This window comes from Cygnus olor, chromosome 9 (assembly GCF_009769625.2).
Source record: "Cygnus olor isolate bCygOlo1 chromosome 9, bCygOlo1.pri.v2, whole genome shotgun sequence".
Lineage (NCBI taxonomy): Eukaryota > Metazoa > Chordata > Aves > Anseriformes > Anatidae > Cygnus > Cygnus olor.
This window is the reverse complement of record NC_049177.1, coordinates 141,235-153,269: the sequence shown is the minus strand read 5'-3', so window position 1 is coordinate 153,269 and position 12,035 is coordinate 141,235. Positions and strand designations below refer to the sequence as shown.

The window sequence follows — 12,035 nt, the reverse complement described above, 5'->3', positions numbered from 1 at the left end:
AAACACTTAAAGAATCACAAAGCAAAGAACAAGAAGTTCACAGAGACAAGAAGTCAGAAATTGCAGTCCTACACAGAAATCCCTACCACTTGCTCTGCTGACCAATGGCTGCAATAGCCATGGTCTCATCGCTCACAAAGCATCAGATCGCATGCTCCTTGCATTCGGTCCCAATGCTCAAATGCAAGGTGTCAGACATGAGCAACTAGGAAAGAGAATTTTTTTTTTCTCTCTTTCACAAAATAGCATGTGCAGAGTGACAAAAGCTATTTTTTCTGGCAGAAAGCTCACATGCACCAAAGCACAGGGACTCTAATATTAAAGTTCATTAAAATACACTTTAAAAAAATTTATGAAGAAAAATTATCTGAAAAATCACTACATAGTTCTGACTGAGAGCTTGCAAGAATACTCAGACAGGCAATCATTATGGGAAATAGCAGCCAAGCACACCAAAACATGACATCGCAACCACCCATCCAAAAAGAATAACAGGAAACAAACACTCCAGCTCTTGGTCTGTACTGGGAAACACTCAACAACAGCCTGTAGCTTCAGCTCACTAGTAGTTCATTCAGTACTTGTGGTTGAATAGACAATATTCTTGAGCCCACTAAAATCACATAGATTTCTAGCCCCAGTTTAACTTGGAGATTCTTTAAAAAAGGTCTGAATGTTTCAAATATATTTATTATCAATCAATGGGACACAGGATATTACCTCTTAAATGCAAGTTTTGGAATCAATCATATAAAATAAGAACAATTTACCCTATATACCCTTTCAGGGACTATACTGTTTGCCCTGGAAACAGCAGCTGTATTCTGTTGCAGGGTAAAGAAGAAAGCCTTAAAATATTAGCTTCTGAATTGAATTTTGTGTCAGAAAAAAAAAAAAAAATCCCTTACTGAATTTAGCAATCAATCCAGACACTTTTCTTGAAAGCTATTTTTTCTCCTTCCCCAGACAGAGATAACAAGAGTCTTGAATCACCCATTCATTTTTCCATTTTTCACACATTTAAACTTAAATCTCATAACAGTTTAGCTCTGACGCCAAGGGGAAATGACCACACAAGTCTGATCGATTGTCAAAGAAGAAACATCACTTACAGTGCCTTCTGGAACCAGAGTCTTTCCTTCAAAGGCTTTAATAAAGGTCATTGGATGCATTTAAAGATAGAAAAAATGTTTTTGTTTTTAACACTGTCATTGTTTAAATTAATTAAACAATGTTTCCACTAATAAAGCAAGAAAAAATCCTATCAGGTTGTCTTCCAGCTATGAATTTATCTCTCTTTATACGGATAAAAGTTAGCTATTATTTTAGGACCCCAGGAGCAACAAAGAGAAAAAGATTAAAAAATACAATCTTAGAAAAGTATCTTATTATACAAGCACAACAATAAATAAGTTTCTTACCCTAACCAAAGTGGTCCATTATACTGTAGCTCAAATAAATAATATATTTGGAAAGAAGCACAGAATTTGGAGAGGATTAACTGCTTTGTCTATTAACGCATTACATTCACAAGGTGTTCCTTCTGACAGTAACCAAGAAAATACAAAGTCTGTATTCATGCACACACACCAGCTGCAGGGCATCGCCAGCTACAGCGTGGATTTCATCCCGCTGTTATCTGGGAAGGACTGAAGTATCACACTTGGTATGGACCATTCACAAGGTCTGTAAATTGACTAAACTTCTACAAATTTCAAAGAAGATTGATTGCATGATTAATGATTTTCTTCCACCCTTAACATCTTATGTCTGATACACCACCGTTCTGCTGCTTACACAGCACAAACACAGAATTTTACTGACTAGTTTCCATACATGGATGAAAGCTGTACCATGCCTAGGGTATTGTAGATACAACAAGAAATTCAAAGAATCTTACATTTTGCCCTGTTCCTAACAATAAATATTTTTTGCGGTCTCTTTTCAAAGCAATATCAGCAGACAGCTTACATTACTCTCAATGCTACTGGCCCCACGGCTCTAAATCTTTATCAGCATCACTACTCTCAAACATATTACTGACATTTAATACTTATGGGAGAGGAAAAAGTCACGACCTCTTCCATCAGGAAGTTGTTCATCATTGGATTTTATCCAAAGGGAATGTTAATGATGATACAGAAATGTGATTAACCATTTTTCATAAATATAAATGGCATCTCCCATTTAGGATATGTTTCCTGTTTACTGTGGAAAGTGCAGTCAGAGGTGACATATTAACCTTGGTTTGTTGCATGAACTCTTAATCTTCAAACATGGACAAGCTGACTCCAAAGTTATTCTACCTGACAGATGAGAAACTGCTCCATCTTGTCCGCTCACGACAGAAGATTTAAGCAGATTACGTGGGGGATCAGATCAGGCCCCCGTGCATACACTGTACTGCGCAACCATAATCTATATGGTGAGACTTCTTTTTGCAAGGCCCTGATGAGCAATTAAGTTACAGGATTTATCAAAAGAAGAACCTAAGAATTGCCCTTGTGGCTCACAACTAAGGTCCATGCGGCCCTACGTGTTGTTTCAGCAGAGGCAGTAAGAGAAACTATTGGGAATAGCACAAGAGCACTGTGGTCCCTCTGACTTCCCCAGAGTCTAAAGCTCACAGCTAATAGGAATGCCAGAGGGCACATCTCTGCCTAGTCCCTTTAGCATCCTTATGGGCATAGGCAACAGCCTCTGCCTCCTTCGCAGTAATCTTCCTGAGGATGCCCAAGGTTTTGTTGGCTTTTTTTGGCTGCTGCACTCCACAACGCTGATTTCAGGAAACTGTAAATGATAGCTCAATGAACTCTTTCCTGAGTTTCATCTGCCAGTTCCGAGTTCAGCACCATGCAGGCATGTTCCCTCCACAATGTATTACCTGCAGTACTTACACTGGAACTTATTTGCTGTCTTTTCCTCCACTCACAGTTTTGCAGAGATCCTTGCTATTTGCTCTAAGAGACAATGAACTCAAAGCACTGTCATCATAACACAGACATGTTAACAAATATCCAGTAACTGAACAATAAAAATGGGTAAAGAAAAATCCAAGGGGTTATTCAGTTTAAGAATGAGAATCTTGTTCAGAGTGATGATAGGCATTTATTATTATTTTTGTCAGAGTGGTAAGAAATCTACTTAAAGAAAAAGTCATTGCTTTTCTGTACTAAGTGACTAGGGCTTGCAGTTGAAGGAATAAATTAGATTTGTTATGTCTAGAAAACTTTGAAAGCACAAAAAACAGTTATTTCTTTTCTCCTATGAAATTTCAGGAGTGACATGATAGCATTAGCCTAGAGAGGGTAAGACAAGTCATCTATTACTATTTTCAAACCTTTGATTTGACTAGAGCTGGGAAAACTACAATTTCCTTTTGAAAACTCATGGCATTCTGTTAAAATGGAATATTAGCACCCACCTCACAGCTGCGTATGCAGCGAGTACCTAGAGGCAGCTTTACTGCTGAATATATAAGGCTAAGTCCTGACTTCAGCTGCTCTTCTGTTGCCCCAGTAAAGTTAGTGTGGGCAGCAGTTCACATGCAGCGTAAGACCTAACAGGGTCAAATGCAGAACCTGCCACATAGCTCCCCAGAAGCAAAGCATGAAGAACGTGACCCACAGTCATCAGAGTTGCCAGCATTATACAGCCCCGTCTCTGTGGTTTGTGTGCCTTTGGGAAAGTAGAGCCATGCTGCTGGAGAAAAGAGACAGCAGAGCTGCATATGGCTTCTTCCTCCCTAGGGGAGGATTCCTCACCTGCTCTTCTCTTGAGAAAGCAATAAGCCTGCTCTCAAATCCACCCTGCTCAGGGCAGAGCCACAGGAAACCTCAACACTGAATTTTTTCAAGAAGTTATAAAACTTTGTTCCATTTTTGGAGATCTCTTGCTCTCTCTCTGGCACTTTCCTTTGGCTATTCAGCTCTGATTAACAGGAAGCTGCTCCAAGACATTCGTAATAAAAAAATGGACCAGAATACCAACTCCTCCTTTTCCATCCTGGTAATGAATTAATTCTGCTCAACTTCAAAGCAATCAGCAATTTTATGGGTGTTAAATGAAGTTAAGTCCTTATTTACCAATGGAGCTGTTCACACAAATGAAGACAGATTACACAATAAAAATGTCCTGAGTTACATCCCTAAATAATGTCCAATTACCATTAGGTTTTGCTGTTTGGGACCTATCTTGAGAACGTTGAATGCTGTTGTATTGCAGTATATTTAAAATCTCTGACTTTCTGAAATGATATTGGTACAGAGTCTCCTGTATTTCAGAATTGAATTATTTTATCATTTATTAAATAAATCAGATTCTAGCACAGCATGCAGAATGGATTCCAGTCACTGGTATTTATGATGCTTTGCAAATGAAAACAAGCCATTGCCAATTATATTTATGACCTTTTTTATTTGTAATTTTGTTTATATAAATAATAGCTGTTTATACAAACAGTAGCAGGCAGGTTGCATTGCAAGTGAATGTGTGTATACATATGTGGAAGGTGAATATTACAAGAGGTTGATACATGTACCATACACCTAAACTTTTACATTACCAGCTTTTTTCCCCACCTATGGCCATGAGACTCTTCATTAAATTATGATTTGATCTGTTAGTATAGCATAAAGGCAGTTCATCAGCCTTCTCAAATATACCAGGTTATTACTCATGTAAATCGTTCACTCCGAGTTACTCAGTTTCCCTGAGAACGAAAATATGATTAGACAGAAGCACCACACAGTGCTTTGGAGGTGAGAACAAATGCATTAAGTGTGAAATAAATGTAGCAGAACATGGCTCTCACTTCCCAACAGCTTTTTGGCAGCACGATGTGTGGATGTGACAGTAATGACAGCATACTGTCCTCAGAGGCAATAAGGCTCGTATCTAGACAAGCACAGAAAATGCATCAGAGTTCCAGGGAGCCCCAGGACAGACACGTTGCTGCACAAGATGCATCATTTTGGGTTGTAGGAAAGCAGGGAGCAGGCATTCCTACAAGCAGCAGTGATCTCCCTACCCAGGTGGGAAAGCTTTAGCGTTGTGCCACTACCAGAGCAGTGCAGTTAGTAGATAGAGCAGATTTAATAATATATTCTTATTCTTTCTTGCTGTTGATAAGTACTAAAATATAGGACTAAGGTTCTATTCTGGCCTCCTTAAAGCAACAGCATATTTACTTTCACATAATTTAGTCAATTTGAGAGAGAGAGAGAGAGAGAGAGAGAGAGGGTCTGCCTTCCCCCACCTCTGTCCCCCTCCAGCTGGAGGCTGCTGCTGTTGCTGACAAGGGAATAGGGCAATGCACCAGAATCAGGATAACCATATGAGAGAAGTGCAAGACCACTGACAGCTTCTAGTGGAGCATGAGAGAGCAAGGCATGCGTATAAATCTACAGCCAAAAAGCCCAACAGACATGTCCAACATAGAAGGGGAAGAACAAGTATTCAGTGAGCTCTTTACATGGTTTCTATTATACTCTCCTCTGGCAAGTGCTTCCTAAAAATAACCCAAGTCAGAAAAAATTACAAACCTAGCAAAAGCCCATTCATCTGCAGATGTAACCACGCTCACTTGGGAGGAACTGTGCTCTCCCCCAGGCAGACTTTGCACATACTCTGTGTGCGTGGGTGTCGACACTCCAGGCCCGGCTGATCGCACTGGGACGCATCCTGCTACACAGTGGGGGCTCTGCTGCCTGGCTAACTCAGGGATGAGCCTTCAAAGGCGCCTCCCCCCAGTGCACATCAGTGGGGGTGCTCAGTGAAGGAGCCATGTCTCTTCCTCAAAGACTCCCTACCTCAGGTACCACCAAGGACCTTCTCTTTCAAAGAGAGAAACCATGCAGAAGGTGCCAGAGAAGGACTGTAAGAAATAAGAGCCACCAAAACGCATCCGATTCATCTTCTCTACCAAAATCAATGGTGAGCTACATGACCCCTCAGGTACAGTGCAGTTGATTATAGCTCTGTACCATCATCTATCCTTTTAACTTGGGAAAAAAAAAAAAAAAAAGCAGCATTTATCAGTGATAAATGCTCCTGGGTTGGGGGGGGAGGGGGGAACTGTTTGCCCTGGGTAACTAAACTGAGGGTCTTTGTCAGCTCGCAAGGTATTACTTTCTGTTGCAAACACAAGAAACAGAAGAGAAATGCAGACTGATGCATATTTATCACAGATTCCACCTGGAAGTTCTGAAGGGCTACCACTGCCAAAAGATTGTTATTAACCATACAAACACATTGAATTTCCTACAAAGTCTATATTTAATTACAAACAGACCAGTTCCATATCCTCCTGCATATCAAGAATTAATTTTTTTAAAGTAGTAATGTAAAAACAGAAATGTAATGCATTCTTAAATACTAACAGAGCCTTTGTAAACCATGCAGATGCACCAGCAACTGTTTAATTAACTTGGCAATGCCAACTGGTAGGAAGAAGTCATTTTTCTTAGAACCATTCTCCCTTCTCTACTTTCCAAGAACAGTTTTCAGGGTACAACATGATAGCTGTTGACACCTTGTTGGCATTTTGGTTTGATAAAGGTAGATTTGGGATACTGTAAGTCCAAATAATATTTAATTATTTCTGCTTTCTCATTCAAATCGAAACAGTTGATAAGAATCATGCTTGGAAAATTTGGGCATCTTATTCTTCAGCTAGGAGTATTCTGCTTTATTCTCCATAAAAAATTTCTTCAAAAACAGGTAAAGTAATTAATATTCTGCCAGTCAGTCATTGTATTTCAGGGAGATTAAATGGATTCTTAAGAAAAAAACGGTATTAGTGACAACAGGATAAGTGAGTTCTCTCTGGTACATGCTCTTCAGGGCATGCATGGGAAGGAGGATAGATTCAGAGAAGGCTGAAAGGCTAACTTGTTTATGAGGGTTTTTTAAAAAAAACTTTTTAAAGCAAATATAATCTTATAAACAATTTGCCCAGAATAGAACCTGATTCACTTTGCCATATTTTAACCATTTATAAAGCTAATATCTAGTAAAATCAGTATTCATCAACACTACTTATGTATGCATTAAGTGTCATATTCAGACCATTTATACTTCAGGGCAACTGTCTTTCAGCCAATGCAGCAAAACATGCATGGGCTAATAAAAACAACGATAAGATTATTTAGCACACAGGATGTGGAAAGATTTGGCCAGGCAGGTATTTGCTACTCTCCAGGAAATTTACATTGAACGTTATGATTCTCTGAAAGCTAATTCCAAAAAGCAAATATGACCCAAAAGAAATCAAGTGTGTTTCAGATCAGGATCTTCATTGAGAACTACACACATTGCACAGTCCTCACCTACAGATACAGCTATATTTTACCGTAACAAACAGAAATATTTAGAAACAGAAGAACAGCACCAAAGCTGGATAGCATCACAAGGAAGATGGAAAGTAGATAAATGATCTGTTATGGCAGATGCAAAAATGATAGGATTAAACAAATAGATATGTATGTATCCAAGGTTAATGCTCAAGCACAGTAGACAAGGAACATTAATGCAAAAGAAAATTCAGAAGAGAGAAGTCAGAGGTTCTCTGTGCAAGGGACTGCAAAAAGACAGAATATCAGGCAACTGCACATGGAACAGAGTTTCAGGAGAGCACGGTAAAAGGGTGTCTTCCAAAAACTCAGTTCCGTAAGTGAAAAATAGTTTTGCCTGCCACCGATATAATCATTCCATCAGGACTCAGGATCAGAGCAAAGCCCTAGATAAGATCTATCAATAGGCTGTGACCTGTCATTTTCCACAGGAGCGATTCGGTTTTACAGCACATACAAATCCACATTCTGCACAGGAGACAGTTCACTGTAAAGAACCACACTCATTCAGTTACTAAGGTCAAGTATGAATTTTCTGAAGAACTTTTCTGAAGAACGGAACAAAACAAATACTGCTTATATATTTCTAATCTTTAGCCAAGCTCTCATCAGTATTAGTCATTTCGGATTTGCTAGCATTGCTCAAAGTGGAACTAGTCCCACTGGATCTCTTATTTTGCGTTCAACTCTTGCTGGTGTTATCACAGACCTTCTTGGCAAGCATGTCTCTGATGCTGTGGCTATGACCGCTGCATACGTTAACCAGCACAGTAAAAGGATTCTTAATGCAACGTGTTTTGACTAAACAGCTGTGAATAAGAGCAATCTGCTGCTTATTATGCAATAAATGCCATAATTAAAACCAGATACATGTGAGTACTTCACTTGTTTTAAACAGTAAGCTGAGAGATATACTGATATATTCTGAGAGGTCAGAAACAAGAAGGACACTGATGAAGAGTTTTCTTATTGCTTGCTGCAAAATAAACAGACAAGCACTGCTTTCACGTACAAAAAAGATATGGCAAGGCTGCACACCAACTTGCTGCTTATAAGCAAAATGTATTTCTTCAAACCATTAAGTAAAACAGATGAGCATTTTGTTAACACTGAGTTAGAACACAAAGTTCACTTTGTCCAAAATAGAAACAAATAATTTCAAGTAACTGGCATTTCTCTCACTGCTTTGTGCTTTCTCATGACTGCAGACATTACTGTATGTAAACCTACTTTTCAGAAAGACTGTCGTAAGTAAATCTGCTCTCCAAAACCATGTAGCATACCCACGGAAAGTGATTTTCTCAGACTATGGAGAGCATCATTCTAATACCTGAAACAGCAAACTCTTGCAAGGACACAGGAGGATAAAGTAGAAAAGATGTTTAAAAAAAATATGACAAAGAAGATAAAGTTGAAAAGATGTTAAAAAAAATCACGTGTCAAGTATCAAATCTTTCTATCTTTTAGCACAAAGGTTTAACAGAAAGCCACAACCCAACAACAGGACCAAGCAGTGATTAAATGAGCTGCTTCCTTGCTGACATATCTTGTTTAATTGAATGAAAATTTACAGGGGAGCATATGATTTTCACAAACATTTTTCTGGGTGTTTTATCCTCCCAAGATTGAAAACACAGAAACACAGGAACTTTTCCTATAGACAGATGTACACTGTCTGGAGTATGGATTCCTTGTCCTGTGGTTTTTTTTTTTTTTTTTTTTTTTTTTAAGCTTACACCAGTGCAAAACAACAATTCAGAGAAATTAAAATTAAAGCATGGTTAGTTGGACAAAATAAGGTTAGCATGGACAAACTTCTGACACCACTGTACAAGAATCAGTAGAAATACTATCTATAAGACAAGGCTATCGATCAAGGAATTTTGCCTTGAGCAAATGATATATCTCAAGAAATTTCATTCCAACGGCATCTCTGAGCATACAGAAACACTGGCAGCCATCCTAGGACAGGATTTTCATTAAATATCCCACATTTGCAACTCTTCAGATTTCATCAAAAGGATGAATTAGTTATTATTTTCATGCTGTCACCATTCCAGTAAATTAAAATGGAAACACATCCCATCTCTCCCTCTCCTGCATGATACCATATTGTGCTCATTTTGTTTCCAAGTTATACCAAAAAACAAAACAAAAAAATAGGACAAGAGAAGTGCCAGACCTTTTACTTCATTTTGTTCACAGGACATTTACATACGCGCTTTAGAAGAAATAGCCATATGGGCACCTGCGGTTCTGTTTTCAATTTTTACTGTCCTCACTGATGAGCAACATTAGATAAAAAGCTGCTCACCCAAAATCAACTGTAACAGAGAAAGAACTTGACGGTGTTAACAAGGTAGCATTTCTTTTTCTTAGTGTCATTGAAAGGGTCTTTTTGCATTGTTTAATCTAAAGCTTTGATTTCTGGGAGGAATAATCAAAGCTAGCAGCTTCAGTCCCTCATTGTTCATTTAAGTCACTAACAAAGACATTGACTTTACACTAAGCAATAGAAAATAAGCTTTAACTGACATTTCAATAGCATTTCTCTATTAATGTTTAACGTTGTTGAGAAAAGAGTATCATTTCTCCATTAGCAGCTTCAAGGGTTGATGGTCCTCCATGAGGGCTGACTCTCCTGCTTTGCCTAGCACTGCTAACAAGATGCAATTTTTAGATAAAAGCCTTCAAATTTTACCCTAGAGTGCAACAAAAGCATTCGCACTCAACAACTTTTCATGAGCACAAATGAGCCTGCAGCAATGAGAAATCAACAGCTTCATTCCAAGTTAAAGTTAGCTACTGTGTGACATCAACACCGCCAATTCCAGGAGACAGCAATGATGTGAGGTCCTGATGCAGAGCATTAGCTTGCAAGAGCAAGCAAAGCTCGCTACCCCATGGCTCCTAACCCTCAATACATACAGAAAAAACAAATACCTCCAAAGATGCAGAAGATCTTAATTGGGATTTACCTAAATCTGACATCAAAATTAGAAACAAAGACCAACAACCTGCCTTTAAATTCTTAGTTTTTCCTCCTGAGATGTTTTCAGTAATAATCTGAACTTTTACAACTCATTAATTATATCAGGACTTACAATTTTGCTTATCTAGGTAAAGGAGATTCGGGTTTTCCAATACAGTTGCTCCTCTAAAAATCTTTCCTTCATAGCTGGAGAGGAAGTGAAAAGGACTGTAAATAAAAATAAAGCTAAAAACCTCTGTGATCTCATACATGCATTTAACTCTCCAAATCTTATTCAGTCCAAGTTTCACAATGTATAGAGCTGTAAAATAAAGTACATATTCTGAGAAAAAGAGCAGTCAAGTTCTCTAGACTCGAAGTCAAGTTCTCTAGCCTCAAGTTCTCTAGACTCAAAGACTAATTCAAGATAGCAAATCATCTTCACAGATGAACCAACTTAAATTATGGAAAAAACATGGTGCATATCTCCTTACCACTAGTAAAATGTACAAGCAATACAGTTTTCTGAGAGAAACTACATTTTACAAGTATAGATATGTGCCCACCGTAGTCTCTTTCAAATCCCTTCTTATAAATAGCTACATTTCTTTCATTTTATTTCTGCCTCCCTTGTTTTTGCTCTCTCCCTGCCAACATTAAATTCTGTGGGTTTTTTTGTTTGTTTTCTCTGCCTTACAAATACCAAAATAAGTGTGAGCTCTCCAGGGCAAGGCTAATCACAGTGGACAACTTTGCCTTACTAATAAGGGTTAGAGCCCTTCTTCAGCAGTTTTAAAGGTCTTGAGACAACAGGTTGCCACTGAAGAATTTCTGGCTGGAGGTTACAGGGCCGTGAAGCAGACTTAACAAAGACAAATACACAGTGGTTAATCAAGGTCAGTGTTTCTGCCAACTGCTTTAATTTTACTGTTCTCAGCACGTCATCAGTTACTATGTGATCTAGTTCAGTACGCAACATCCAGACAGCCCAGGTCACAAGGTGCTTGATACTGGAGCTGCACCCAGCCATGTTTATAGCCTCCCAGTTTAGTAATGAACCAAAAGCCATTAAAAAGCAAGCAAATCATGATGACAATAAATAAATAAACCAACAGAAAACCTATCTGACCAGATTGTATCACCTCACTCCCCTTCAGCCTCCCTCTTCACCACTGGGCATTTTTCACAGGTGGGGCAGGCAGAAGTTCATGGCAATTGGGGCACCTCATTAACCCCGCATGGGCTGTCACTATTGCAAAGCTGCTTCCACTATTCAAGTATTTTTAACCATCTGCCATCCCCATCAATCACAATCCCTGCAGGTGCCTTGAAGATGTTTTTAAATTGGTAATGCTCTTCCAAGATCGACTTAGAAAGATTTTTTTTGAGCAAATGTGCAACAGTTAGCCAAATGTAATATGTTTGCCCTGATTTGGGGAAGAAGACAGTTATGCAGTTGAAAATACAAACATAATCTAGCAAACTTGATCCAAACTTCTATATTCCTATATGCTTTAGAGAACTCTTACATTTCTTTTTAGCTAGGAATATCCATACTAACCTTGAATAAAACTATGTTTTGATTTCTCAAAGGGAGGTAGGGCTTCTAAAGATACATAAAGACTGATTAGAATAACAACATATACTTAAGCACCAGTTTCCACCCTTGTGAACTCTACAATAAGAAAACCAGCGGAAGCAAGTTACACATC

At 38.6% G+C, this 12,035-nt stretch overlaps 1 long non-coding RNA gene across 2 annotated transcripts in view; it reads right to left on the bottom strand.

Annotated features, from left to right (window-relative positions):
* The window catches only part of LOC121074832, a 165,382-nt gene extending 153,751 nt beyond the window's left edge, over positions 1-11,631 (bottom strand). For both annotated transcript variants that reach the window (XR_005822554.1, XR_005822555.1), the window contains exon 1: positions 11,453-11,631. This is a non-coding gene — a long non-coding RNA (uncharacterized LOC121074832). The remainder of the gene's footprint in view (positions 1-11,452) is intronic.
* Positions 11,632-12,035: the final 404 nt, after the last annotated feature.